At 39.3% G+C, this 25384-nt stretch overlaps 1 protein-coding gene across 4 annotated transcripts in view; it reads left to right on the forward strand.

Annotated features, from left to right (window-relative positions):
* LOC140699569 (trafficking protein particle complex subunit 9-like) overlaps positions 1-25384 on the forward strand; it is a 206355-nt gene that overhangs the window by 15003 nt on the left and 165968 nt on the right. For 3 of the 4 annotated variants that reach the window (XR_012077757.1, XR_012077755.1, XR_012077756.1), the window contains exons 2-4: positions 20941-21034; positions 21314-21434; positions 22146-22417. The gene's annotated coding sequence lies outside the window, so the exon portion shown is untranslated. Of the gene's footprint in view, positions 1-20940; positions 21035-21313; positions 21435-22145; positions 22418-25384 lie in introns of those variants that run through there. The other variant, XM_072972222.1, reaches the window with a different exon arrangement.

Below are 25384 nucleotides of genomic sequence, written 5' to 3' on the forward strand. Positions count from 1 at the left end.
AGTCTGTAGGGAGAAACAGCCCGTGAAGCCTGGGTGAGACCTGGAAGAGCCGCTCTTCCCTCCCAGACACGGGTGGGGATTTCACCCCAGTTCAGGCAGTGAAGGGCCAAGACCCGTGAGTGAAGTTGACAGTCGTGAATATTTATGTGTATCCGCTGCTTCATCTTGGATATTAATTTCTAGCTGAGTCATTTTGTGGCGGCAGACTCTTCCTACATCAGGAATTTATAGTATCTGCTCTTTGAGGTGAAGACCTGACAGACTTGATTATTTAACAGTCTATCTTGTATTGATATCTCAAATTCCTTTGTCAATCGCAAAACAGCAGAAATACAGACGTCCTTTAATGCCGATGCGACCTGGAGCAGGTTTAGTTTCTGTGCCTCAGTGGCCTTATCTGCGGGTGGGGAAGTTTATAACAGTGCTTCCCTCAGAGGAGCTGGTGAGAGGAGACTGAGAAGCACAAATGGAAGACTTACACGAGATGCTCATGAATGACAAAATTTAGTGCTGTCAGCCTGGTGAGGCCTCAGGGACAGAGATGTCAGAACAGAGCAGCCCTAGCCGGAGTTCGATCCGCATTGGCAGGTTTTATGATCACTATCACCACTGTGGGTTATCAGGTAGTTTTAAGACTTGGTAATATGAATTCATGAATAATGTTAAAGACTAGACAACTCAGATCCGGTTTACATAGTTCTCAAGATTTCCTGTGAGAAATGGATATTTTTTCCCCATCTTAAATCTGAGTGGATTCTCTAAAAAAATTCCGTAGTCCTCCATCTTTTCCCTTTAATTCTCCTTTTAAAAAAAAAAAGTTTTTAAATGGAATTACTGGGGACTGAACTGAGGGCCTCACGCGTGCTGAGCACATACTATCTCAACTGAGGTATACGCTCTCCCATAATTTTTTTAAACTTTACTTTCTTAGTATGCAGAGGTTAGAGGCCTCTAATTCTTTTTTTGGAGACTTGTCTATAAACCTGTAAATCTAAAATTAATGGACAAAATTTGGTTTATTAAAAAAATCATTAGAACTTTCTTCAATCCATTCAAAAGGAAATGCTTATTGAGTTAAAATGTTTCTCCTTTATGGTGATTTCTAATTTTTGGTCTCGCTTAACTTATTAAAAGTAATCCTCATCATCATAATGACCAAGCTTGCTGTGAGTGGACACCTACCAAAGGCTAAACTGTTTTTCTCATGTTTTACTTCAAAGCAGGTATTTGACGATAGGTATAAATGTCGCCTTTTTGTAGCTGAGGGATTGAGAGGTGGGCAGCTTGTCCCAAATCAAACGCAGCTGGCGGTGCCTAGCTCGGTGCTGGAACCCAGGCTGCACAGGATGCATTCTCAATTTCTCCTCTGATCAGCCTCCCGTTGAGTGGTTTCCAGAACACCTGTGAGTCCATAAATGACCGATTTTGGCGATCTCAGCCTGATGAGGCCTTCAGAGGAGAGACACCATTGAGAATGTGAGACAGAGTGGCATAAATTAAAATTGTACATTTTCACAAATGTTGCATTCTCAGGTAATGACTTAAATAGTTTATGTTTTCTTTATTTTAGTGCTATGTAAGCACTAAAAACAAAACATTAAAAATGATTATAGTGCAAAATAGGAGTGGGCTTTGAAAGTCCAATCATTGCTATTGATGTTGCTTGTTTTTCTCCAGTGGTGCTTTTTGACAGAATAATTTACAGTGACTGAATTTATTTTATGTATGTAGTCTTAGTATGGAGGAAAAGTTTGTCAGTGAATATTGAAAGTAAAATCTTTACTCTTTTCTTTACTGATGATAAATATGTACGTTGTTTCCATGGCTTAAGTATATTTCCTCATTTGTGAAATTTGAGTGATGCCGTTTACCGTGTCTGACTGTGAGAGGTAGATGCCTTGTATACAAAGCATTCAAGAGCTGCTTAGTAAAAATGTGCTGTCACAATGACAGATAGTTTAGAAGGATCAACTGTGAATACTAAAGAGGGTGGCTTGTTTCTGATGCATATTCAATATGGATATATATGAATATGGCTTAAAGTAACAAGGATTCAGGGTTTTGTGTGTGTGTGTGCGTGCAGTATGAAGTTTTAATGAAATCTGTATCATTCTATTGAGACAGGGACTAGTTAAATTGACTGAAGCAGACGACCTTGAAGATTATTTACACAGAATGTGTATTGTTACAACTCAGTGTACATGCTGCCGTGTAACTATACACTCAGACATTTAAATTCGTAGGAATCTGACCAGAAGCATTAAGTTTAGAAAAATCCACATTGATCATTTTCAGGGAATAAGCTTCTCTCTTTTGTGATTAAAGAAAATTTTGATTTATTTTTCTGCACTCTTAATAGGTTTTAAAATATCAAAACATTGATTTGACATGTCAGCTTTTTTAATAGAAAAAAGCTCATGCTGTTTTAATATGTAAATAAATGTTTTTGTATTTCAATACACTTCTATGACTTCCTGGCTCTTTGAGAAGTATTTTGCAAGATACTTAGATTACCTACTGTTGGAAAAAATACAGACATGACATTTATGAATATAGGGCTAGTACAGGTCTGTTGGTTTTTGCTACAGTGCAAGACATGAGGACTAGGAGAGCTTTGCTGCTGATGGCCAGGAGGATAGATCCCAGATCTCAGTCTCCCCTCCTGTAAAATGAAGTGGCTGGACTGGATTCTTTCCACTTCAAAGATGAGTTTCCATGAGCCTGTGTCTTTTGTATATATTCAGGAGTATTAGCAATATCTGATTAAGTACTGAATACCCCTCCCTTTCCTGAAGCGAAGTGCAGTATGTGCTACAAAAGCATTTAGTTATCTGATTCTTGTTTCTGATCCACAGACAATTTTTGTGTTGCATCTTTCCAGGCAACCTGGAAGGCCTTTTAAGCCATAGGTGGCGCTGTTGCACTTTCTTACAGTCTTAACTTTCCTGTTTGTAAAGGAAGTCTTAAACAACGTTATTTTTTTTTTTATTCCTTTGCTTAGTGCTTCAGGGTAGCAAATTGTCCATTATGTCTGACTACCTGGAAATATTATTCTGCTTATGACTTAGTTTTATTCTGTGATCTCGCTGTGAACATTTCAGACTTCCTGTGCAAACAGTGGCAACATCGGACTTTTCTTTTTCTTTTTTTACATTTTTTATTGATTCATAATCATTTTACAGTGTTGTGTCAAATTCCAGTGTTCAGCACAATTTTTCAGTCATTCATGGACATATACACACTCATTGTCACATTTTTTTCTCTGTGATTTATCATAACATTTTGTGTATATTTCCCTGTGCTATACAGTGTAATCTTGTTTATCTATTCTACAACTTTGAAATACCAGTCTATCCCTTCCCACCCTCTACCCCCTCCCCGGTAACCACAAGTCTGTATTCTCTGTCCATGAGTCTATTTCTGTCCTGTATTTATGCTTTGTTTTTGTTTGTTTGTTTGTTTTGGTTTTTTAGATTCCACACAATAGCGATCTCATATGGTATTTTTCTTTCTCTTTCTGGCTTACTTCACTTAGAATGACATTCTCAAAGAGCATCTATGTTGCTGCAAATGGTGTTATGTTGTCGGTTTTTATGGCTGAGTAGTATTCCATTGTATAAACATACCACATCTTCTTTATCCAGTCACCTGTTGATGGACATTTAGGCTGTTTCCATGTTTTGGCTATTGTAAATAGTGCTGCTATGAACATTGGAGTGCAGGTGTCATCCTGAAGTAGATTTCCTTCTGGATTCAAGCCCAAGAGTGGGATTCCTGGGCCATATGGTAAGTCTATTCCTAGTCTTTTGAGGAATCTCCACACTGTTTTCCACAGTGGCTGCACCAAACTGCATTCCCACCAGCAGTGCAGGAGGGTTCCCCTTTCTCCACTGCCTCTCCAGCATTTGTCATTTGTGGATTTTTGAATGACGGCCATTCTGCCTGGTGTGAGGTGATACCTCATTGTAGTTTTGATTTGCATTTCTCTGATAATTAGTGATATTGAGCATTTTTTCATGTGCTTTTTGATCATTTGTATGTCTTCCTTGGAGAATTGCTTGTTTAGGTCTTCTGCCCATTTTTGGATTGGGTTGTTTATTTTTTTTCTTATTGAGATATATGAGCTGCTTATATATTCTGGAGATCAAGCCTTTGTCGGTTACATTTGCAAAAATTTTCTCCCATTCCATAGGTTTTCTTCTTCCTTTACTTCTGGTTTCCTTTGCTCTGCAGAAGCTTGTAAGTTTCATTAGGTCCCATTTGTTTATTCTTGCTTTTATTTCTTCTAGGAGAAAATTTTTGAAATGTATGTCAGATAATGTTTTGCCTATGTATTCCTCTAGGAGGTTCATTGTATCTTTTCTTATGTTAAAGTCTTTAATCCATTTTGAGTTGATTTTTGTATATGGTGTAAGGGAGTGTTCTAGCTTCATTGTTTTACATGCTGCTGTCCAGGTTTCCCAACACCATTTGCTGAAGAGACTGTCTTTATTCCATTGTATATTCTTGCCTCCTTTGTGGAGATGTGTTGATCAAAAGTTTGTGGGTTCATTTCTGGGCTCTCTATTCTGTTCCATTGGTCTATATGTCTGTTTTGGTACCAATACCATGCTGTCTTGATGACTGTAGCTCTATAGTATTGTCTGAAGTCTGGGAGAGTTATTCCTTCAGCCTCTTTCTTTCTCTTCAGTAATTCTTTGGCAATTCTAGGTCTTTGATGGTTCCATATAAATTTTATTATGATTTGTTCTAGTTCTGTGAAATATGTCCTGGGTAATTGGATAGGGATTGCATTAAATCTGTAGATTGCCTTGGGCCGTGTGACCATTTTAACAATATTGATTCTTCCAATCCAGGAGCATGGAATATCTTTCCATTTTTTAAATTCTTCTTTAATTTCCTTCATCAGTGGTTTATAGTTTTCTGTGTATAATTCTTTCACCTCCTTGGTTAGATTTATTCCCAGATATTTTATTACTTTGAGTGCTATTTTAAAGGGGAGTGTTTCTTTACTTTCTTTTTCAGTTGATTTATCGTTAGTGTAAAGAAATGCAACTGATTTTTGAACGTTAATTGTGTAACCTGCTACCTTGCTGAATTCTTCAATCAGCTCTAGAAACTTTTGTGTGGACCTTTTAGGGTTTTCTATATATAGTAACATGTCATCAGCATATAGTGACACTTTTAACTCTTCTTTTCCAATTTGGATCCCTTTTATTTCTTTCTCTTGCCTGACTGCTGTGGCTAGGACTTCCAGGACTATTTTGAATAGGAGTGGTGATAGTGGGCATCCTTGTCTTGTCCAGATTTTAGTGGGAAGCTTTTGAGATTTTCACCGTTGAGTACTATGCTGGCTGTAGGTTTGTCATATATAGCTTTTATTATGTTGAGATATGTTCCCTCTATACCCACTTTGGCGAGAGTTTTTATCATAAATGGATGTTGAATTTTATAAAATGCTTTTTCTGCATCGATTGAGATGATCATGTGGTTTTTGTCCTTTCTCTTGTTGATGTGATGTATTACATTGATTGATTTGTGTATGTTGAACCAGCCTTGTGTCCCTGCGATGAACCTCACTTGGTCATGATGTATAATCTTTTTTATGTGTAGTTGAAGTCTATTTGCTAAAATTTTGGTGAGGATTTTGGCGTTTATGTTCGTCAGTGGTATTGGCCTATAATTCTCTTTTTTTTTGTAGTGTCTTTGCCTGGTTTTGGTATCAGGGTGATGGTGGCTTCATAGAATGAGTTTGGGAGAATTCCCTCCTTTTCAATCATCTGGAAGAGTTTGAGAAGGGCTGGTGTGAGTTCTTCTTTTATGTTTGGTAGAATTCCCTGGTGAAGCCATCCGGTCCTGGACTTTTATTTGTAGGGAGGTTTTTAATTGCTATTTCTATTTCCTTTCTAGTGATCAGATTGTTCAAGTGTTCAGTTTCTTCTTGATTCAGTTTTGGTGGACAGTATGTTTCCAGAAATTTGTCCATCTCCTCTAGGTTATCCAGTTTGGTTCCATATACTTTTTCATAATATTTTCATATGATATTCTATATTTCTATTTTGTTTGTTGTAATTTCTCCATTTTCCTTTCTTATTTTGCTAATTTGTGCTCTCTCTTTTTTCTTCTTTGTGAGTTTAGCCAGAGGTTTGTGGACTTTATTTACTTTTCCAAAAAAAACAGCTTTTGATTCTGTTGATTTTTCCTATGGTCTTGTTAATCTCTATTGTATTTAATTCCTCTCTGATCTTTATTATTTCCTTCCTTCTGCTGCTTTTTGGGGCTTTTCGTTCTTTTTCTAATTCATTCAGGTGTTGGGTTAACTTGTTTATTTGAGATTGTTCTTTTTTGAGGAAGGCCTGTATTGCTATAAGCTTCCCTCTTAGCACTGCCTTTGCTGTCCCATAGGTTTTGAGTGGTTGTGCTTTCATTATCATTTTTCTCAAGGTATTTTTTAATTTCAGCTTTGATTTCCTCATTGATCCATTGTTTTTTCAATAACATATTGTTTAATGTCCATGCTATTCTTTTTTTCTCTTTTGTTTCTCTGTTGTTGATTTCCAGTTTCATGGCATTGTGGTCAGTAAAGATGCTTGAGATAATTTCTAACTTCTTAATATTGTTGAGGTTTCTTTTGTGCCCAAGTACATGATTGATCCTGGAAAATGTTCCATGTGCACTTGAAAAGAATGTATATTCTATTTTTGGGGGGTGTAAAGCTCTGAAAATATCCACCAAATCTAGTTTTTCTATTGTAGTATTTAATTTCTCTGTTGCCTTGTTTATTTTCTGTCTGGAAGATCTGTCTAGTGATGTTAATGCAGTGTTAAAATCTCCAACTATGATTGTATCCCCATCAATATCCCCCTTTATCTCTGTTAGTAATTCTTGTATGTACTTAGGTGCTCCTATATTGGGTGCATATATATTAACGAGTGTAATGTCTTCATCTTGTATCACTCCTTTAATCATTATAAAATGTCCCTCTTTATCTTTCTTTATGGCCTTTGTTTTAAAGTCTATTTTGTCTGAAATCAGTACTGCAACACCTGCTTTTTTGGCTTTTCCATTTGCATGGAATATCCTTTTCCATCCTTTCACTCTCAATCTATATGTGTCCTCCCTAAAGTGGGTCTCTTGTATGCAGCATATTGAAGGTTCTTGCTTTATTATCCACTCTGCCACTCTATGTCTTTTGACTGGAGCATTTAGTCCATTAACATTTACAGTAATTAATGATAGATGTGTGTTTATTGCCATTTTGAACTTATCTTTGCAGTTGAATTGATATATCCTCTTTGTTCCTTTCTTCTTCCTTTTGTGGTTTGGTAATTTTCCTTTCTATTATCATGGATTTTATTTAATTTTTGTGACTCCCTTGTAAATTTTTGACTTGTGATTACCCTTTTTTGTAAATCTATTAACCTATACCCGTTTTTATTAAACTGATAATAACATGATCCCAAACCCATCCTTCTGTTAAAAAAATTTAAAAAAGAAAGAAAAAAAGATTCTATATTTCCCTGCCTCCCTCTCCCACTCTCAGTGATTTGTATGTCTTCTTTTATAATTTCGTGTTTTCTTTATTTGTAATTCATGGGTTATCACCTTTCCAGCTGTACGTTTCTCATTTCTGTAGCATCCTGCTGCTTTTCAATTTAGAATAGCCATTTCAATATTTCTTTTAGCATGGGTTTAGTGTTGCTAAACTCCTGCAGCTTTTTTTTTTTTGTCTGTGAAACTCTTTATTTCTCCTTCTATCCTAAAGGGTGGCCTTGCTGGATAAAGTATCATAGGCTGCATCTTTTTTTCATTCAGGGCTTTGAATATATCTTGCCACTCCCTTCTGGCCTGTAGTGTTTGTGTAGAGAAATCAGCTGAGAGCCTTATGGGGGTTCCCTTGTAATTCACTCTTTGCTTTGCTCTTGCTGCCTTTATAATCATTTCTTTATCCTTGACTCTGGCCATCTTGATTATGATATGTCTTGGTGTGGGTCTATTTGGGTTCTTCCTGTTTGGGACCCTCTGAGCTTCCTGTACTTGTATATCTGATTCCTTCTTTAAGTTTGGGAAGTTTTCAGTAATGATTTCTTCAAAAACCTTTTCAATCCCCTTTGATCCTTCTTCCCCTTCTGGGACCCCTATTATGCGAAGATTGGGATGCTTTATATTATCCCATAGGTCCCTTATGCTATTATCATTATTTTTTATTTGCTTATCTTGTAGTTCTTCTGAATGGGTGCTTTCTGTTGCCCTGTCTTCTAGATCACTAATTCGTTCCTCTGCATTAACTAGTCAGCTTTGCACAGCTGTTAGATCATTCCTCATCTCTGTCAATGAGTTTTCCCATTTTGCTTGGCTCTTCTTTATAGCTTCAATTTCATTTTTGACATATTTTATTTCTCTAAGCACTATCTCTTTTAATTCCTTCAGCAATTTGACCACTCCTTTTTTGAAATTTTGATCTAGTTGGCTATTGAAGTCTATTTCATTGAGCTTTCTTTCAGGGGATTCCTCTTGTTCTTTTAATTGGGAAAGTTTTCTCTGCTTCTTCATCTTGCTCATACCTCTCTGGCATTGTGGTTTATGGAGCATCAATTCTCTATTTTGGATCTTAAGAATTTTATCTATCTAATGCCTATTTAGGAATAGAACTTAGAAAAAAAGAAAAAAAAAGAAAAAAGAAAATAAAGAGAAAAAAGAGAAAAAATAAGAGAGAGAGAGAAAGATTTTTAAAAGAAGGGAGAAAGAGGGCTTGAAAACATTGTATAATGAATAATAGAAGAGCGGGTTGAAGTAGAGTATTAATCGGGTGGAGACGTCCTTTTAAAACCTTTAAAAAATAAAAAAGGGGGGTGGGGAGATGAATATATGTGTTTGAAGCCTGTGTCTAATCAATAACAGGACATCAAAATCCAAGAGAAATAGAAATGAATTAAGAAGTAAAAATTAAGAGAGTAATTCAAAATAGAACAGGTAAAAACAGATTAAAAACAAAACAAAACAAAAACCAAAACCAAAAACCAAAAAACAGAAAACAAAACAAAACAAACAAACAAAAAGGGTTGTTGTCGTTGTTCTCCTGGAGTCTGTGTGCTTTTAATGTGAAGTCCTTCTGTCTTCGTCCTGTTTTGGAAGCTCAGCTTGTTTTCATAGGCCCTCCGTTGGCGCCCTCTTCTGTGCTGCTCCCAGCACTTGTCGGCAAGCAGATCGCGCCTCCTCCTAACACGGGGTCAGATGCAGCTCTCTTTTGCTGCGGGCGGGCGGGTAACTGCCCCTCTGGATGCCGCAGTCAGATGTTGCAGACTGGACAGGCATGATGGCGGGTCGTGCCCCCTCCCAGCACCTCGGTCAGGGGTTGTGTTCCTGCCCGACAGGCGGGGGGCCGCTCTCCCCCTGCCTGCGCCGCCGGTAGCTCCGCTGCTCTGTGCGGCTGCGTGCTCTGCGCCGGCGCTCCGCCCTGGCCGGCGCTCCGAACATCGGACTTCTCTTGCAGTGTTAGAAACCAGTGAGCCGGGATTTTATAAAAGAGCTAGAAGAGGCCTCTGGAGCACCTTAAAGCTGAAAAGTGTACTGAGTTCCCTAAGTATTATCCCCACCGCTGTGTGTCAATGGGTGGTAGGAGATTTGGTACATATACGAAGGGGTGTAGTGTTTTGACTTGGGTTTGCGTGCACGCGCTGCCACTGAGCTAAGTGATCCTGAGTCAGTTCGTTCGGAGTTTTTCCCTCGTCTGTGAGATGGGGACACTCATTTCTGCTTTGTAGAATTGTGAGAATAAGAAATTATGTAAAGTGTTTAGCACAGTGTGTATGTCAAGAGGGCTCATAAACTTAACTGCTGTTTGGTGTGAAGCCATCATTTGAGAGTCTTTGGCAATTACTGAGAAACAGGAAAATAAGGAAAGCTGGTTTTATGATGAAAGATATTTGAGGAAGTTCCATAGTCCCTAAACACATAATTTAGCATCAGCAGAGTCAGGACCGTTACACAGTCGCCCTGAACCAATGTTAAGCCACAGAATTTTTTGTTACTTCATATATGTTGGGGCTTAAGGGGACCCAATACTTATACACATGTTGTGTCCAGCAACCAACTGAGAGATGACAAAGAAGAACAGGCAGGCGATAAATGTCTCCTTTATTACTGATGAAGCTACGTTCTCCATGAAACTCAGGGCTGTGGGAGAGTGAGTGTCATGACACTATGTCCCAGAATTAGAGACTCACGCAGTCCCAGGTAACTCTGGGCCACAGCGAGCATTCCCTTGAGAGGATCTGGCCCATAATGCACAGGAGTGTCTTGCCATGGAGCTGAGCATCCCAGCTGCTTCCTAATGGTGGCCAACACTGGAGGGAAAGGAAAGGTTTCATATGCCCTGCTTGTCTCCCCGGACTCACACCTCAATCTGTTAGTGTGAGGAGGGATAGCCGTGGGCCAGTGGTCAGGGGTGTGAAGGGAGAAGCAGTCTCCCATGGACCAGAGGAGTGGGGAGGAGGGATCCCCTCCCTCAGTTTAAACAGGTGGTGGCTTGAAAGAGAAGGGTGCTCCTCAAGAGTTTATAAGAGGGGAAATAAGGATTTCCTTTGGGACTCAGACTAGCCATGAAACACAGAAGATGATTAGATGGGAGACTTGTAAATCACTTTCTTATTAAATTGACATTTGTTGGGCACCAAAAATATGCTACATTCTTTTCTGAGAGTTTTACAGAAATGAATCCTTCAATCTTCACAACAAGTGAGTAAGAAAGATTTGATTGTTATCCCAGGTTTAAGTGTGGAAATTGAGGCACACAGAGGGTAAGTAATTTGGCCAAGGTAACAGAGCTAGTAAGTGGCAGAGCTGGGGTTTAAACCCTGGCTATCTGGTTTCCAGGCTCCCAGGGATGAGCTTTGGGAGTTTAGAGGTATCTGCACCCCTGGATCTCTGTACCTCTGCATCAGTTAGACCAGAAAGGACAGGGAAAGGGGAGTTATACAGGGGCTCACAGTCGTGTCTCAGCCACTGCCCATGAAGTGTGCCCCGTGATTGGCGTTAATTGTTTTCCAGGCAGTAGATCTGTTCTTATAACAGAAATTTAGTCCATTGAGTTAATCTAGAAACTCTTCCTGCTCTGCTTCTGTCCAAGCTTGCCATGTGACTGCCTGCCCGAGATTGGGCCATGGAGGAGAATCTGTACTCATGGTTGAACTCTGATATTTCAATCTCTTTTGTAGTTTCACATCTCCTGTTACATTAATAAATTGAATTTCTGGTTTTCTTGCATCAGTGTGTCATAAGTTTGGTTAATGTGAAACCAGTCCATGGGAGCCCAGGGGTGCTGACGGTATAATTTCTGAGCATGTGGCATTTCTACCCGTGCAGATATGGCTGGATGATGTCCACCTTCCTCACTGATTTCTCCCAGCAGCAGGGTCCTCTCCCACCCCCGGATGTGAGGATGGGATCTCTCTGAGTAGGTCAGTCAGAGGCCGAGTCCACCAATCAGATGAAGTACCTGGAAGTGGGTTTAATAGAAGAAAAGGGCTTCCAGGTAGTCCGATGGGCTGTTCAAGTCCGTATGGTGAAAAGCTGTCCACTGTCTGTGGTTGAGCTGCTTCTTTGCTGTTTAAAACTCTGTATTACATGAAGGGATTTTAAAATGCAGAAAGGTGTGATTTCAGGTGGTACATCCGCACCGGTGACTAGTGCTGGATGACCGCCTTTGTGAGGAATAGACGGAGTCTTACAAACTTCATAAAACAGCTTTAAAAGCTCTGCATATGGGGTGCACTTCGTATGGGATCCAGTTCATGACTGGTCGCGCTGAGAGGGCACGTAACTGATGATGGCAGAAAGGACACGGAGGCATCAAAAAGGTCTCAGTCATGTTCCGTGTTTAGAGGATGGAGCACAGTGTAATATATTTGAGCTGGTTTTTCACTGAACACTTTAGAGTATTTTCTAGGACTCCCCAATCCCCCAAGGTTCCATGCAGCTGGGTGTCCCCTCAGTGCAGCTCTGTCAGCGCTTTCCCTGGGCTGATGCGGTGTCACGGGGAGCAGGACGGTAAGCGTCCCCGGCTCCTCCGAGCTCCGTCTCCTCATCCGCAGAGCCGGGTTTCTCATGCGTGTCTACTTAGTAGGGTTGCTGAGAATCACACGTGATGGTTGTCAGGTGTGATTTGTGGTTGTCTCTGTGATTGGCGTATAGTCAATATTTGATAGAAACACTTGTTTTTTATTATAATTGTGGCTCCTAGATTGCAGTGGTTTTTAGTCTGCATTTATTTTTTTATATGAATTTATTCTTATTTTTAAATAAACACTTGTATTTATATATTTTCATGAAGGTACTGGGGATTGAAGCCAGGAACATGTGCATGCTCAACAGGTGCTCTACAGCGGAGTAATACCCACCCTCCTTGTCTGCACTTTAAAATAAATATTTCAATACACAAAATATTTCTTAAACACTATCATGGGTCCTATTTTCTGCATAGACAATTGAATACATATGCCATCTCAATACGAATAAATGTCGTAGGGACATACCTTTCTAAATCTTTTAACGTGTTTTAAAACGGTCATAGCTAGTGAAAAACACGAGTCTTGGATCCACTACTTCTTAGGGTCTGCTTTGCCATCATGGGGAATTACATTCTACAGAGAAGGCTAATTGGATCTCATTGATATTTGGATGATTTTGCAATGTTCAAGGCTTTCAAAAGCTGACCGTTTTGTATTTTAAACTAACTACAAAGTTATCTTCTAGAAGTTGTAAGTCCTTAGCTTGTGAAGTGCCCAGTAATTCAGTTTGTATATGTCTGTGTCTCTGTGAACGCGTATGTGTGTGATTTCAGGAATGTAGCAATAAGTTCCATATAGCCTTCTGAAACATTTCTCCTCCAGTTCAAGGTGTAAGTATATATTTACACAAATAAATTTTGTGATTTGGCATATTGGTGGGAATAAGAGGTTCTCATAATTGTTTCAGAAGGGTTGGGGAGCATGAGCTTAGAAAATGAGAGGAGATAGAGGCAGGGAGGTTCTTTAAACTTTGTGCAAGATGAGAAACAGTAGCTTTTCTTTTTTCTTCTAAAGCAAACTGGCACTGAATTGTAAAATACTAATACTCAGAATTGCTTTTCTGATCAGAGACAAGTTCCTCAGATTTTTCAAGGCAACATGAATGATGAAATGTGTTTTAGCAGTTATCTTTAAAAGTAGCTTTATTTTTCAAGTAAAAGGCTATAGCCTGTTCTTTTTTTCCAGCTGTACAAGAATTTCTCATTGATCCAGGTACGTGATCAATGTGTTTAGTTTCTCTGGGTTATTTTTTTTTAAGTGCTTGATTCATTCTGGTGTGAATGAATGTTTAAAATTTCTGGATTTTGATCTTTAAAACTTGCTGATTTATCAGAACTGCTAAAAACCTGATGTTTGTTCCTTGTTTGGTGGGGCAACCTATTGATTTATGTTGTCTGTTATAGAGGGAAATTCTTCCTCTAGCCTGTAGATAATTAAGTGAATGGTTTGCAGTGTGCCTTAAAAATCATTTGAATGCATTGAGCATGTTTGTCCAGTGAATTTTGGATTGAGTCATAATAATGACTTTGCTTTGATTCTGTGGCTTTTGTCCTCTCCACAAGAATTCGAATTCTCTGTTGAATTTTGTATTCGTGTTCTTAACAGGGGAAGGAATTTTGCATATTTTACAGAGGTGGGTTTTCCTATCCCCTCTGAATTCCTTCTGTAATTGATACAGCGAAAATCTGTTATTGCAGTGCTTAATTATTTCATAAAAAATGTTTTGGCTTAATCAGAAACAATGACAAAGAATGATAAGAAAAAATATGAAAACCTTCCTTCCTTTGAAGAATAGAAATGAGGTGTTCAGGCTCACGCGTGCTTTGTACCTGACACACTTACTCTCATGTCATTGTGTATCATGATTCGGAGATGGAGTTGCTTCAGGTTTATAGATTTTTGTTGTAACATTTGTGTTGAATTCATTCTCTAGGCATGATGATTCCTGTTGCCTTTGTGGAAAGTGTAGATGAAGGGAAACAAATGCTTTGTTTTGTTTTCAGGAGGCCTGAGATGTTGATGAGAAAAGAGTAGAGGGTGGGCTGAGGAAAATAGTGACAGACCCTCACCTCCAGGCTGAAATTGATGAGCAAAGAAATCAATTAAGTGTATCGGTATTTGACTAATAGAAGTCAGACAGCCCAGACTGTCTAGTTATGCCCAAAGGAAAGTACTGAATTCACCTGCAGAATTAGGTGCTTTTCCATGTAGAAGCAGCTTAGAGCAATCAGAAAAATCAGTCTTATGATGAGATATAAAAAGAATACAATATCTTTTATTTCTGAAACTTTTCTACGGAAAGTTGTGTAGAGCTAAAATTAATTTTCAAGCACCAGGAGTTAAGAGTTTAGGTGGTTCTGTGGGATCGTTATTCAGGGATGTGTCTAGACCCTGCTGGAGTGGCTGAAGCTGGCAGGAAAAGACCCAGAGCCAGGATTTGTCATCCTAGGATGTCCTCCATAATGGTTCCATGTGGGAGCCCATGATTGGGTTAACAAATTGTAACACATCCCAGCCGACTGTCAACTTTAAGAAGAAAAAATGTGCTTAGTAACTGCTTTAAAGCAAGCACCTGTGCATCCTCACTTCTGTCTCCTTGCCATAAAAAGGAGAGACAATGCCTTGCTTACATATTTGAGGGTATAGATAGCACTCTGCTTATTGCACAGCAATGACCCAGGCCCTCAGCTATAAACGCCGGGCCTGTGTGGTGTTAGATAGTCTATTATCCCCAAAACAGGGACCAGGCTGGTCTGGTGGTCTGCTTTGTAATAAACATGTCTAAAAAATGTATCTTGTTCCCCTCACCCCATGACTTCCCTAAAGGTAAACTAAGCCTTAGTACTCATGGTGGAGTCTACAATCTCTGTCTCATCCCTTCTTTCCCCAAGTTCCTGCCTACTATCTCACAACTGTTAATGACTTTTTCCTTTGATTATACACAATAAATATGGGAGCATTTGAGAGACTCGTGGAGTTGGCTCCCTAATCCCTCTCGCTATCTTTCCTTTTTCCACAGTCTTGAGTAATTCATTCCTTGTCGGTAAGACTTCCGCCAGCCAGAACCCACAGTTCCAGGTGAGAAGGATGCAGGCTTTATCCCTCCTACCCGAGGGAGAGAGAGTAGATAATTGAGATATGCTCCCCTGTGGTCCCTTCCTGCCCCAGGGCCACTCCAGTTCACCTGCAGCCTTTTGGCCTCTGCTCAAAGGGCCTCTGTCCCAGGATTGACTGCAGCCTTTTATTCCCTTGTCAACATTCCCTGTGCCTTTCAGAGGTTGGTCTCTTCTCTGCAATTCAACCCTGGCAGATATGATGGTGGTCAGCATGCTTGTGGGCAGTTACTTGGGGAATCCCAGGAGCCATGCTGATTCTCCTGAGTCATTCGGGGTTACAGAACTGTCAAGCACTGCAGGAAGGCCATTCACGTGAGTTCAACACAGCATTACATCACTTTCATTTTATTTTTGAATTTTCAGTGGAGAAATTATTTGTAGCACACTGTTCCAGATTTTAGGCCGCCTGCTTTCCTCACCACCATTTCCTTGTTGGCTCTGGTGCTTGTTTTAAGAACCAGGTTTCTCCTCTGGTCATTTGTAGCAGCTGGGCTTGCCGAATCCTTGAATTGCATTTGAAGCAGAATGCTTCTTCGTGATGTCAAACTGATTTTCCTTGTCATGACTGAATATTTCGTGTACACTCAGTAACAGTTTCAAGTGAAATGCTCTTGTCCAATTTCGGTTAACTAATATTTGCTGATCTCCTGTTTTCATGCTGAGGGCAGTTTCTTCTTCCTGTAATAAATGTTAACAATTTGCATTTACTATGGAAGGTACTAGCCCAAGGTGCTTTTGTTCTTAATAGTTTTAATACAAATCACCCATTAAAATGTACAGCGGATTTTACTCTATGCCCAGAAATGTGCATCCCAGTCAATCTTAGAACATTTTCATCCCCCCAACAGGAAACCCAGTACGCATAAGCAGACATTATCAACTTCCCCATTCTCCCCAAGCCCCAGGGAGCCACTCTTCTGTCTCTGTGGATTTGCGTGTGCTGAACATTTCATGCAAATCAAGTCACTTCATGTAAGTGGAACCATCTATTTTGACTGACTTCTTTCACACTGAGTAACGTTTTCAATATTTGTCCACGTTGTGGCCCTGGGTCAGTACTCTATGCTTTGCTATTGCTGAATAATATTCCACTGTATGGCTGGGCCCCTCTGTTTACCCATTCATCACGTGATAGACATTTGGGTTGTTTCTGTTTTTTGGCTCTGAAAAGTAATGGAGAAAAGTAATGGTGAAAATTTCTGAAGGAGTTTTTATGTGAACATTTGTTTTCAGTTCTCTTACTTCTGTGCCCAGGAAGCAGAATTGCTGGATCATTCAGAAACCAAATATTCAATTCTCTGAGGACATGCCAGGATGTTTTCCAAAGAGGCCACGCTGTGTTACGTTCTCACGAGCAAGGGCTGCGAGCTCCGCTTCCTCTGTGTCCTCATTAATGCTTGTTAATCTTTTTTTGATTATAATCTATTGTAGTGAGTGTGAAGCGGTTTCTCCTAGTTGTTTTGACTTGATTTCCTTTAGAGCTAATGTTATTCAACATCGTTTCATTGTGCTTATTGGCCATTTGTATATTTTCCTTGAAAATATATTTTCAGATCCTTTATTCATTTTTTAATTGAGTTGTCTTTTTATTGTTGAGCTGTGGAATTTTATTTTTGATACACAAATTCCTTATCAGATAAATGATTTGAAAAAATTTTCTCCTGAGTGTTGTTTTTTCACTTTCTGGATGGTGTCTTTTGAAGCAAAGTTTTAAATTTTAATGAACTCCAATTTATCTCTGTTTTCATTTTTCCTTGTGCTTTTGGGATAATATTAAATATCTGATGTATTTTATTTAAACTTGTATATTTAAAATAACTTAATTCTTAGACTGTTCTAGGAGATGGGTACTGTTGTTGTCCCCAGTCTATGCATCGGAGACTGAGATGCAGAGAATTTCACTGACATATCAGTGTCAAAGCTACCCAGTGCTGTGGGAATTCAGACCCTCATATTTTCCCCTAGCATCTGAGCTCTTCACCACCATGCTCCACTCTTTCCAGGAATCGTTAAAGAAAAAGTCTTTACTTTTTTGATTTCTTGTTAGATTTTTTTCTCATTGGGGACCTCATCTCCTCATTTTACTTTTGGATATCGGTGTAGATTTATTTTAGGTCTCATATATGGAGAAGCATTGCTATCAGTTAACTTCTTTATTACTCACTCTCCAGTGATGATTGTTACTAGTTGACCTAATCAAGTCATGCTTAAGTCTTTCCTGCTCATGACACTAACAGCAGAGTCATGACTTATAGAATGCTCAAAGAAGAAAGTACTTGACTGATTTTATTTTGCTACCCAATCAAATCAATCAAATAAAAACCCCAGTGTTGACACAGACTATAAGCCCTCCAGAATAGGGTCACTGTCTTCCTTGTGTTTCATTTGTTGGGTCACAGTGTCTGGATAGTGCCTTGCTGTCCAGCAGTTTTGTGAGGATACGGTGCTCGTGAATCATTTTAAGGACAGAATTTTGACAATAGACTGCTGTTTATTTCATGAGGGAAAAGGTAGTATAGAATTACTTCTCAGATCTGTTTTAAAATTAAGCTTTGAATTTTGAGACTAGTTCAAGAAACCATAAAAAGATGTTTTTCACTAATTTTAGATCTATCTTAGACACATTATGTTCACATAGCAGAGTAACTTATCAAGTAGATTTGACAAGAGGAGTGTAATATTGATTATTTGTTTTAATTGAAATATTCTACCTGGGATAAAGTAATCAGTGCCTATAAATGAACAAATATGTTTGTATTTCTATGCAACATGGGAGCAGACTTCATATGTTTCTATATAATATATATGACTGTGTGTTTTAATCTTTCTGTCAGTGTTTTAATAGTTTTTCAGCAATTTTGTAACTTTAGAATTCTTCTAAGAAAATCACCCCCGATTCTAGTGCAGTTTGTAATGTGTATCCTGTCTTATGCATGGGATTCCACTGTCCCCTCAGTGAGGAATTTCCTCTCCTATTGTGTTAGTAGCAGGAACTGTGATTTCTAGGCCTTTGCTCTCCATGTGTTTGCAGTTGGCTGTCAGTCACGATTTTCCCTTTCCTGAGTTTTCATTGTTATATTAGGATTTCTGAAAATAACTGTTAATATGTTGCATTGGTCTCCCTAGAAACTTGACGTCTTTGTGCTTTTCAGTTTTCAATTTATGAAAAATGCAAATGCACTCTTGTTTTTAAGTTGTCCTTTTTCACTAGATATTTGTTTATCTCTTTATTGATAAAATAATTTTTTCCCAATGAATGAATCGGTGTGCATGTTTTAAAGGATAACTTATTTTTTATTTTTCTTATTGTAACAGTAATATTCATTGTAGAGAATTTAGTAAATAAGGATAAACACAGTAATAACTTCACAATGGCCTCTAATCTCACCTGGAGGTACAGTTGTAAGGTTTGAAATTGAGAATTACAAGTCCTCTCAAATTGTTCTTTTTCAAGTACGTTTTGTTTACTGAGATCCTCGAATTTCCAAATGAATTGTAGCAGCAGATAGTTTCTGCAGAGGAGCCCGCTGGGATTGTGATCGAGACCACGTTGAATATACGAATCGCTCTGGGGAGCACTGCCATTCCAAGAGCACTGTCTTTTGATAGAGGAATGTGTGTGGAGTGTCTGTCCTTGTATTTAGGTCTTCTTAACTTTTTTTTTCAACAATGCTTTGAGTTTACAGAGTACTATTTTACTTTTTTTATCTTTGCCTTTATACTGAGGACAAGTGTGCAAGTTACCGGGATCAGAAATGTATTTGAGCCCCGCAACTTGCTGCCACCATGGATGCTGCGCTCTTGCTTCGCCCGCTGTACAATCTTGCACAGAATACGACCTCAGTAACTCTCTCTTGAATGAATGATTATATGATTGTTGGATGATGCTTGAGAGTCATTGTGATGATTTTTTCCCCCAGCATTTCCTCAGTTCTTAACTATGCCCTTTCCCTTCCTAAACTCCAGCCTGGGTTTCAGCCTGCCTGTGGCATTGATTTTCCCTGTTTGTGGACTCTTCCTTTCACTAGTTCACGATAAAGTTACATGTGGGCTGTGGAAACTTGCTAGATGTCAAGAAAGAGCAAATCCATTGTATGCTAATATTTTTAGAGTGTGTTATTGTTTTATCGATTGAAATTAAATGAGGCTGCCCCCTGAGCCCTCCCGTGAGCTCTTTTCGCCTTCCTACAGCTGATACTGCTCTAATTGCTGCATGTGCCCTTTCCCCAGCTTTGGTTTTGGAATTGAATAAGTCACCATCACTGGAGCCCTCTCTTTAAAATATAAAGAGAACATTTGCTCCTTCTCCCTGTTTGGGGACTTCGATGAGATGAGATCCCAGATAAAGAATGGAGCCCCACCTCATTCTGACCTCCGCTCTTTCCGTTCATTTCTTCACGGGAAAAGAGTACTATTCAACAGTATAAAGATTAATTGTGAGCTAATGAGATAGACAGGACAACCGATCATTTATTAAATACCCTTTCATGATAGAAACAAATGTATTATACACACAAACAGCACACAAAGCACGGTAGTACCATGGTTACATTCGTGGGACCGAGTTCGATTCCTGCTCTGGAGTGACAAGTCCTGTGTGATGGAGAACTGGTAGGTTGGCTTAGCCTCTCCAGAACTGATTTTCTGTCCTGCAGAGACGGGGCTCGCTAGGCGTCCCGCCCCGTAGAGGTGCTGTGGGGTGTAAATGACGCGCGTGGGCAGCCCGAGCACAGCTGCTCGTTCCTCATAAGTGCAGGGTAGCATAGCTTTTGCAGTGACGGCTTTATGACCGCCCCATGTAGACTGTCAGTGCTCCGAAGGGATGCCTTGTGGTTTGGAGATGGGATTCTCACTTCTGTAAATACCCAAGTATAGTGTTATTGGGCCTTGCTGATTTGAGTCTATTCTTTAGAAAGTACATATTGTAGATATATTTTTCAAGCATGCGTACTTTTTTTCTTTTACTATTTAAAGTTCTACCCTCTCATCTCTTGGTGTTACTTTTCATGGAATCCAGGAAACAGTCCTAAGCTACCTGCCTCTTCACACTTTTCCGTGGTGGTTTCCTTCCCTGATTAGAAGAGGGTTTTGCATAGGAAATTTTATTTTTTCCCCTTTTCGTGGAGTCTCTCTCTCTGTCTGCCCATCTCTCACCTCTCAATCTGTCCATTTCTCAACCCACTGATTCTTCTGACATGTTCCAAAACGCATTTCAGGCAGCTTACAGAAGAACAGATACTAAATAAACAGGTGAGAAAATGGAGCCAAGTTCAGACAGTGAGGCTAGGAGGCGAGCCTGTGTGAGGGTTGCAGGCATGAGACACACGCCTCTGCCCTGTGACTTATAAGAACGACAGCAGCAGTGTGCTTCAAGCTCCCAGCAGACACAGGGAAGCAGGGTTTGTGGGAGATGCTTACTGGCTGTGAAATAAATAAGTGGCTTAGGAGAAGCTCAGCCTTTCCAGCTACTAAGGCTCAGGAGAATATTTTGAGTGTCTTCCAAAATCAGAGTATGGCATCTTTTCTTTTTTCAGAGTTCTATGTATAGTTGGTTACATTCTATACCTGGAAATTTCTCCAAAACTCCTTCCCACGTGAGTCCCATGGCTCGGGAATTGGGTGGTTCTGCTCATTGACGGGGGTTGGCCAGAAACAGAAAATGAGAGCCTCAAAGGAGCCTGGGATTTGTCAGTTATGTTTTGTCAGTGCTGTAGGGTTCAAGAAATGCTTTCACCATTTCTCTCCATCTGAGGCAGCAGCGTGATGTCTTACCAGCATCAGGAGCTCAGGGCCACAAGATGGTGGGGGTTGACTGCACTGCCGTCAAGACAGCTGAGCTAGTCACTGCAGGTGTGGTTCTTTTACATACTGCATTTCATGTTCTTTACTAGAATGTTTCAACAGGGAGTTAATTAACTGAGTTAATTAACATTTAATAAATATGATGCTTTGTTGAAAAGACAGTTATAGGCAGAATATAAGCTGTGAAGTCTTTAAAAACGGTTTCATTACTGAAATTTCATTTGGGTAGATACACAGTTTATCTTATATATGCCTCTCTTTTAAAGTAACAAAGAAACAAGACAGAAAACGCAGAGGATGATTTCTGTTCTTCCTCTTGGCTTGCAGGTGCCCTCACCCCCAGTAGCATCAATCCAGACACCAGCACTGACACTGGCCGTGCTCAGAACTGCCTCAGGCCTGAAGACACTGCTGACAAATAGAAGGGGATCACGCCCTGTTACAGCAGGTGCTCTCAATTTGTGGGTCCTTATGTAACTGCATGGTGTTAATCAGGATCGCCCGTCCTACATTGTGTGATGCTGCTGCCTTGTCTCCTAGTTACTTGTTTCTCTAAGTATTCTTGTATTATTCTCCAATGCGTAGTACTACACACCTAAAAATGCTTTTTTTCAGATGAAAAAGAATGTGCATTTAAAATAATAAGTCTGAAAAAGTGGGCAAAAGAGGCTATCCTTGTCCCGCTATTCAAAGATAATAATTAACACGTTAACATATATTTTCGTCAGTGTGTATCACCTCTGTCATAAAAAACCAGAGAGCACTCTGTGACTGTTTGCTGTGTGGACACCTCCATTTTCCATTCGGCTTTTTATATGTTTTTCTACAATATTCTATCTCCTCTGGCATGATTTTTGATGACCAGTATAGCATTCTGTCTTGTGGAGGCATCGTCCATTTTACTTCGGACTTAAATAAACTTTTAAATTCCAAGTATACTTAACTGAAATACTGAAAAGAGAACTGTGGTGGTACAGGAAGACCCTACCTCCCTTCCCCTTATTTCCGAAGATTAAAAGCTGTTGAAAATTTGGTATATATATTTCATGACCTTTATGCCTATGACATACATATATACACACATATGAGAATTCCATGTATACGTGTGTGTATATAAGCTTTATTTAAAAATGAGACCATACTATATGTTTTTCTGCAGCTCGCTTTGATCACTCAGGTGTATATCATAGACGTCCTCCCACTCCAGACTCACCCGGTCCTTTCAGTAGAGTGGAGGGGTCTCCTGATTTGCGGGTGTGGTCTCTTTCCCACGCACACCTTTGGTGAGAGAATGCTGTGGACAAGGCCCTGGACCACGGCGAAACGCCGGCTCCCTCATTGCTCGCAGCTCGTCGTGATTTACCGCATCATTGTCTTGATGGTGGACAGTTAAGTTTTCTCCATTTTCCACTGTCAGAAAGGATATTTGACTGGCATCCTTCTTGTACAGACATTCCTGTGATCTTTTATGAGTATTCCTTTAGTTAAGGCTTCTGGAAATTTAGTCCCTGGATGTGACATTTACATTCATCACAGACTCCTTTCAAGTGACTCTAGAAATTCCTTCCATAGGGGAATGAAAAGATGCACAATTACTTATGTAACGAATTCTCTATTGCTGGATATGATTTCACTTCAGTTTTTCTTCCCACCATTGTAAACAGTGCTGTGTAAATGCCCTGATGGGTACATCTTTTTGGACTAAATTTGTTTTTTCCTAAAGGAAACGATTTGTAGAAGTGGTGTTGAGTCAGTGTGTACGTACGTTTTTCAGAGTTTACATATCCATTGACATGTCGTCCTCTGAAAATGTCGCTCATGGTTTCTTCTCCCACAGATGGACACTAGCTAGAATATCTTTTAAAAATATTTGCCAATATGATGAGCAAAAGTGCTTTTTCATTGTTTTAGTTTGCATTTGATGACCAGTGAGGTATTGAGCATTTTTCACTCATTAGCCATTTGACTTTTATAAAATGAATGATTCCTTTTATCCTTTGCACACATTTAAGTGGGGGAGCTTCTTGTTGCTTTGTGAAGCTCTTTGTATGTTATGAACATTAACTTCTTGTCTTCAACAACATGTATCACAGAGCTTTTTCTTGTCATTTCTTGCCTTTCATTTTGTTTAGGAGGATTTTTATTTTGGTAGTGTCTCAAAATATTCTTATGATAATAAATGTATTCCTTATGGGTTTTATCTTTGACATTATTCTTAAAAATAATTTCTTATACGGGAATAAATCTCTGTAGGTTTTTTTTTAATCTCTAAGATGGAGATGATAATAGTGCTTGTTAATGTAAGGGTAAGTTGAGTTAATAAGAGCAAAGTGTTGTATTTGCTGTTATTAGTACTTTTTAATATTTACATCACTGTCTGTAATTTATCTTGTGGTCCTTATGAGAGGAATAGTATTTATTCTTTCCAGGTGATTCTCAGATTGTCTCAGGACAATTATTGAAGTCATACTTTTCTCTTTGATTTGAAATCCCACCTTTACAAATTACTTATGTACACTAGAGTCTCTTTTTGACCTCATGGTTCCCTTCTGTCAATCTGTCTTTCTTACTCCAGCACCATAACTTACATATTGTAAAAATTTATTTAATAATTGGCAGTCTGAATTTTTTTTGATTCTTTTCTTCCATCCCAAATTTTCTTGTCTAGTATTATGATTTTATTATTCCTGAAGAATTCCAAAATATTTTGTTCAAGTTAAAAAAAATCAGATTGGAGTTGTCATGGGATTTTTTAGTAAGTTTTGAATTATTCTGATGAGAACTTACATCTTTACAAAACTGCTTTCCTCCATGCAATTTGTTTATGTTTCTACATTCTCACCTCTTACTTTACCCCTCAGTACAGTCCTGAAGTTTCTCCATTTAGAACATGGGCATTATTTTTTAACTTATTCCAGATTATTGTTTCTGTTTTTGTCAATTTTGTAAGTGAAAATTTTTTGCTATTATATTTTTAAACGCTTAAAACTGAAATTTAGAAAGGAAGATTCGGTTTGTAAATACTCACTTTGTAATTTGTCATTTAAAATTGTAAGTATTAAGTAGTTGTTCCAGAATCCTTTCTTTTTTGTTTTTAAAAATTTGTGTCAAAGATTCTCAAAATGGTCATAGCTAAGTAGTATAGGTCGGGAGACAGATGGAGAGAGGTAGTGTGGCTCATGTACAAACTGTGAGCAGTGTCATGGCTGCCTTTAGGCTGGAGAAACCACAGAAGAGCCCAGGTTAGACAAGGAATGGCTTTTTATGCACTTGAAAGCCAGCTTTCCTGCCTGTATGGTGAAGCCTGGTGGGCGTGGCAGGTAGATGATCAAGGTCTGATCAAGGTCATTTGCTGCACAGAGCGCTGTGTCTGTGAGAAATGGTGACCATTGCCATGGGAAATGCTTGGTGCCAGGAACAATGCAGGGGAGCTGGGGAGCCTGTGTTAAGGATTTTCCAGTCCTGGGAGTGGGAAGATCAGACTCTGCATTCAGATCTGTGTTTGAATTAATCCTCTTTAATTTACTGGACCTCTGACTTTTGTCAAGTTATGCAACCTGTTTGAACTCCTGCTTTGTTGTCTCTCAAAACAGGAGAATTGCAGCCTGCTGCTAGAGTGTTTGATCAGGGTAAATGATTTGTGTCTATAAGATGCCACATACAGTCACAAGCTCAGTGAGCAATGAGCTGTCCCCTCTTCTCCTGCAACTCAATGCTCGATAAGTCATCAGCGGAAAGCGAGTCCCTAAATTGTATGTGGTGCAAGGAAGAACAAAACTAACGTCTTGCCTTTCCCTGGCAGTATTCTTACTTCTTTGCTTCATGTACCTCTTTTCTCCTTCACTCTCCCCTTTCACCTCCTCCACCAAGAGCCTGAGACTCTCTCAGAACACTAGATTCAAATTACTTAAATGTTGGCTCATTCCCATGAAATGACAGTGACTTAAAAAAAACTGTACACATCCCAGAATTCATTGTATTTGATTTACACACACACACGTGCACACACACACACATCAGGCTACCTCCCATTTGCTGAGGGAGAAGCACCACTTTTACTGAGTTTTCATTTACTGAGCATGAGAGCAGTCTCTTAAGCAGAATTTCACCTGGCTTCATACATGGTTTTTTAAATTGGATTTCTGCTTTTTGTCCATAAAAATATTCTCCTATTAGAAGACAGGAAGTGGAGACATAGATATTCTGCTGAGATATTGGTGTTATCATATTTGAGTTTTAATGGACATAAGACAGCATAGAGTCATGAATTTTTATGGATGAGAATCCATGATGATGTACCTTGGACAAGAACCTGGGTCTCCTGCCATCGTGTCCACGCGGGTGAAGAGGAAACTGGGTGGGGGATGGCAGGGAACCTTCTTGCTTGAGTTCCAGGTT

Source organism: Vicugna pacos, chromosome 11, assembly GCF_048564905.1.
Source record: "Vicugna pacos chromosome 11, VicPac4, whole genome shotgun sequence".
Classification (NCBI taxonomy): Eukaryota; Metazoa; Chordata; class Mammalia; order Artiodactyla; family Camelidae; genus Vicugna; species Vicugna pacos.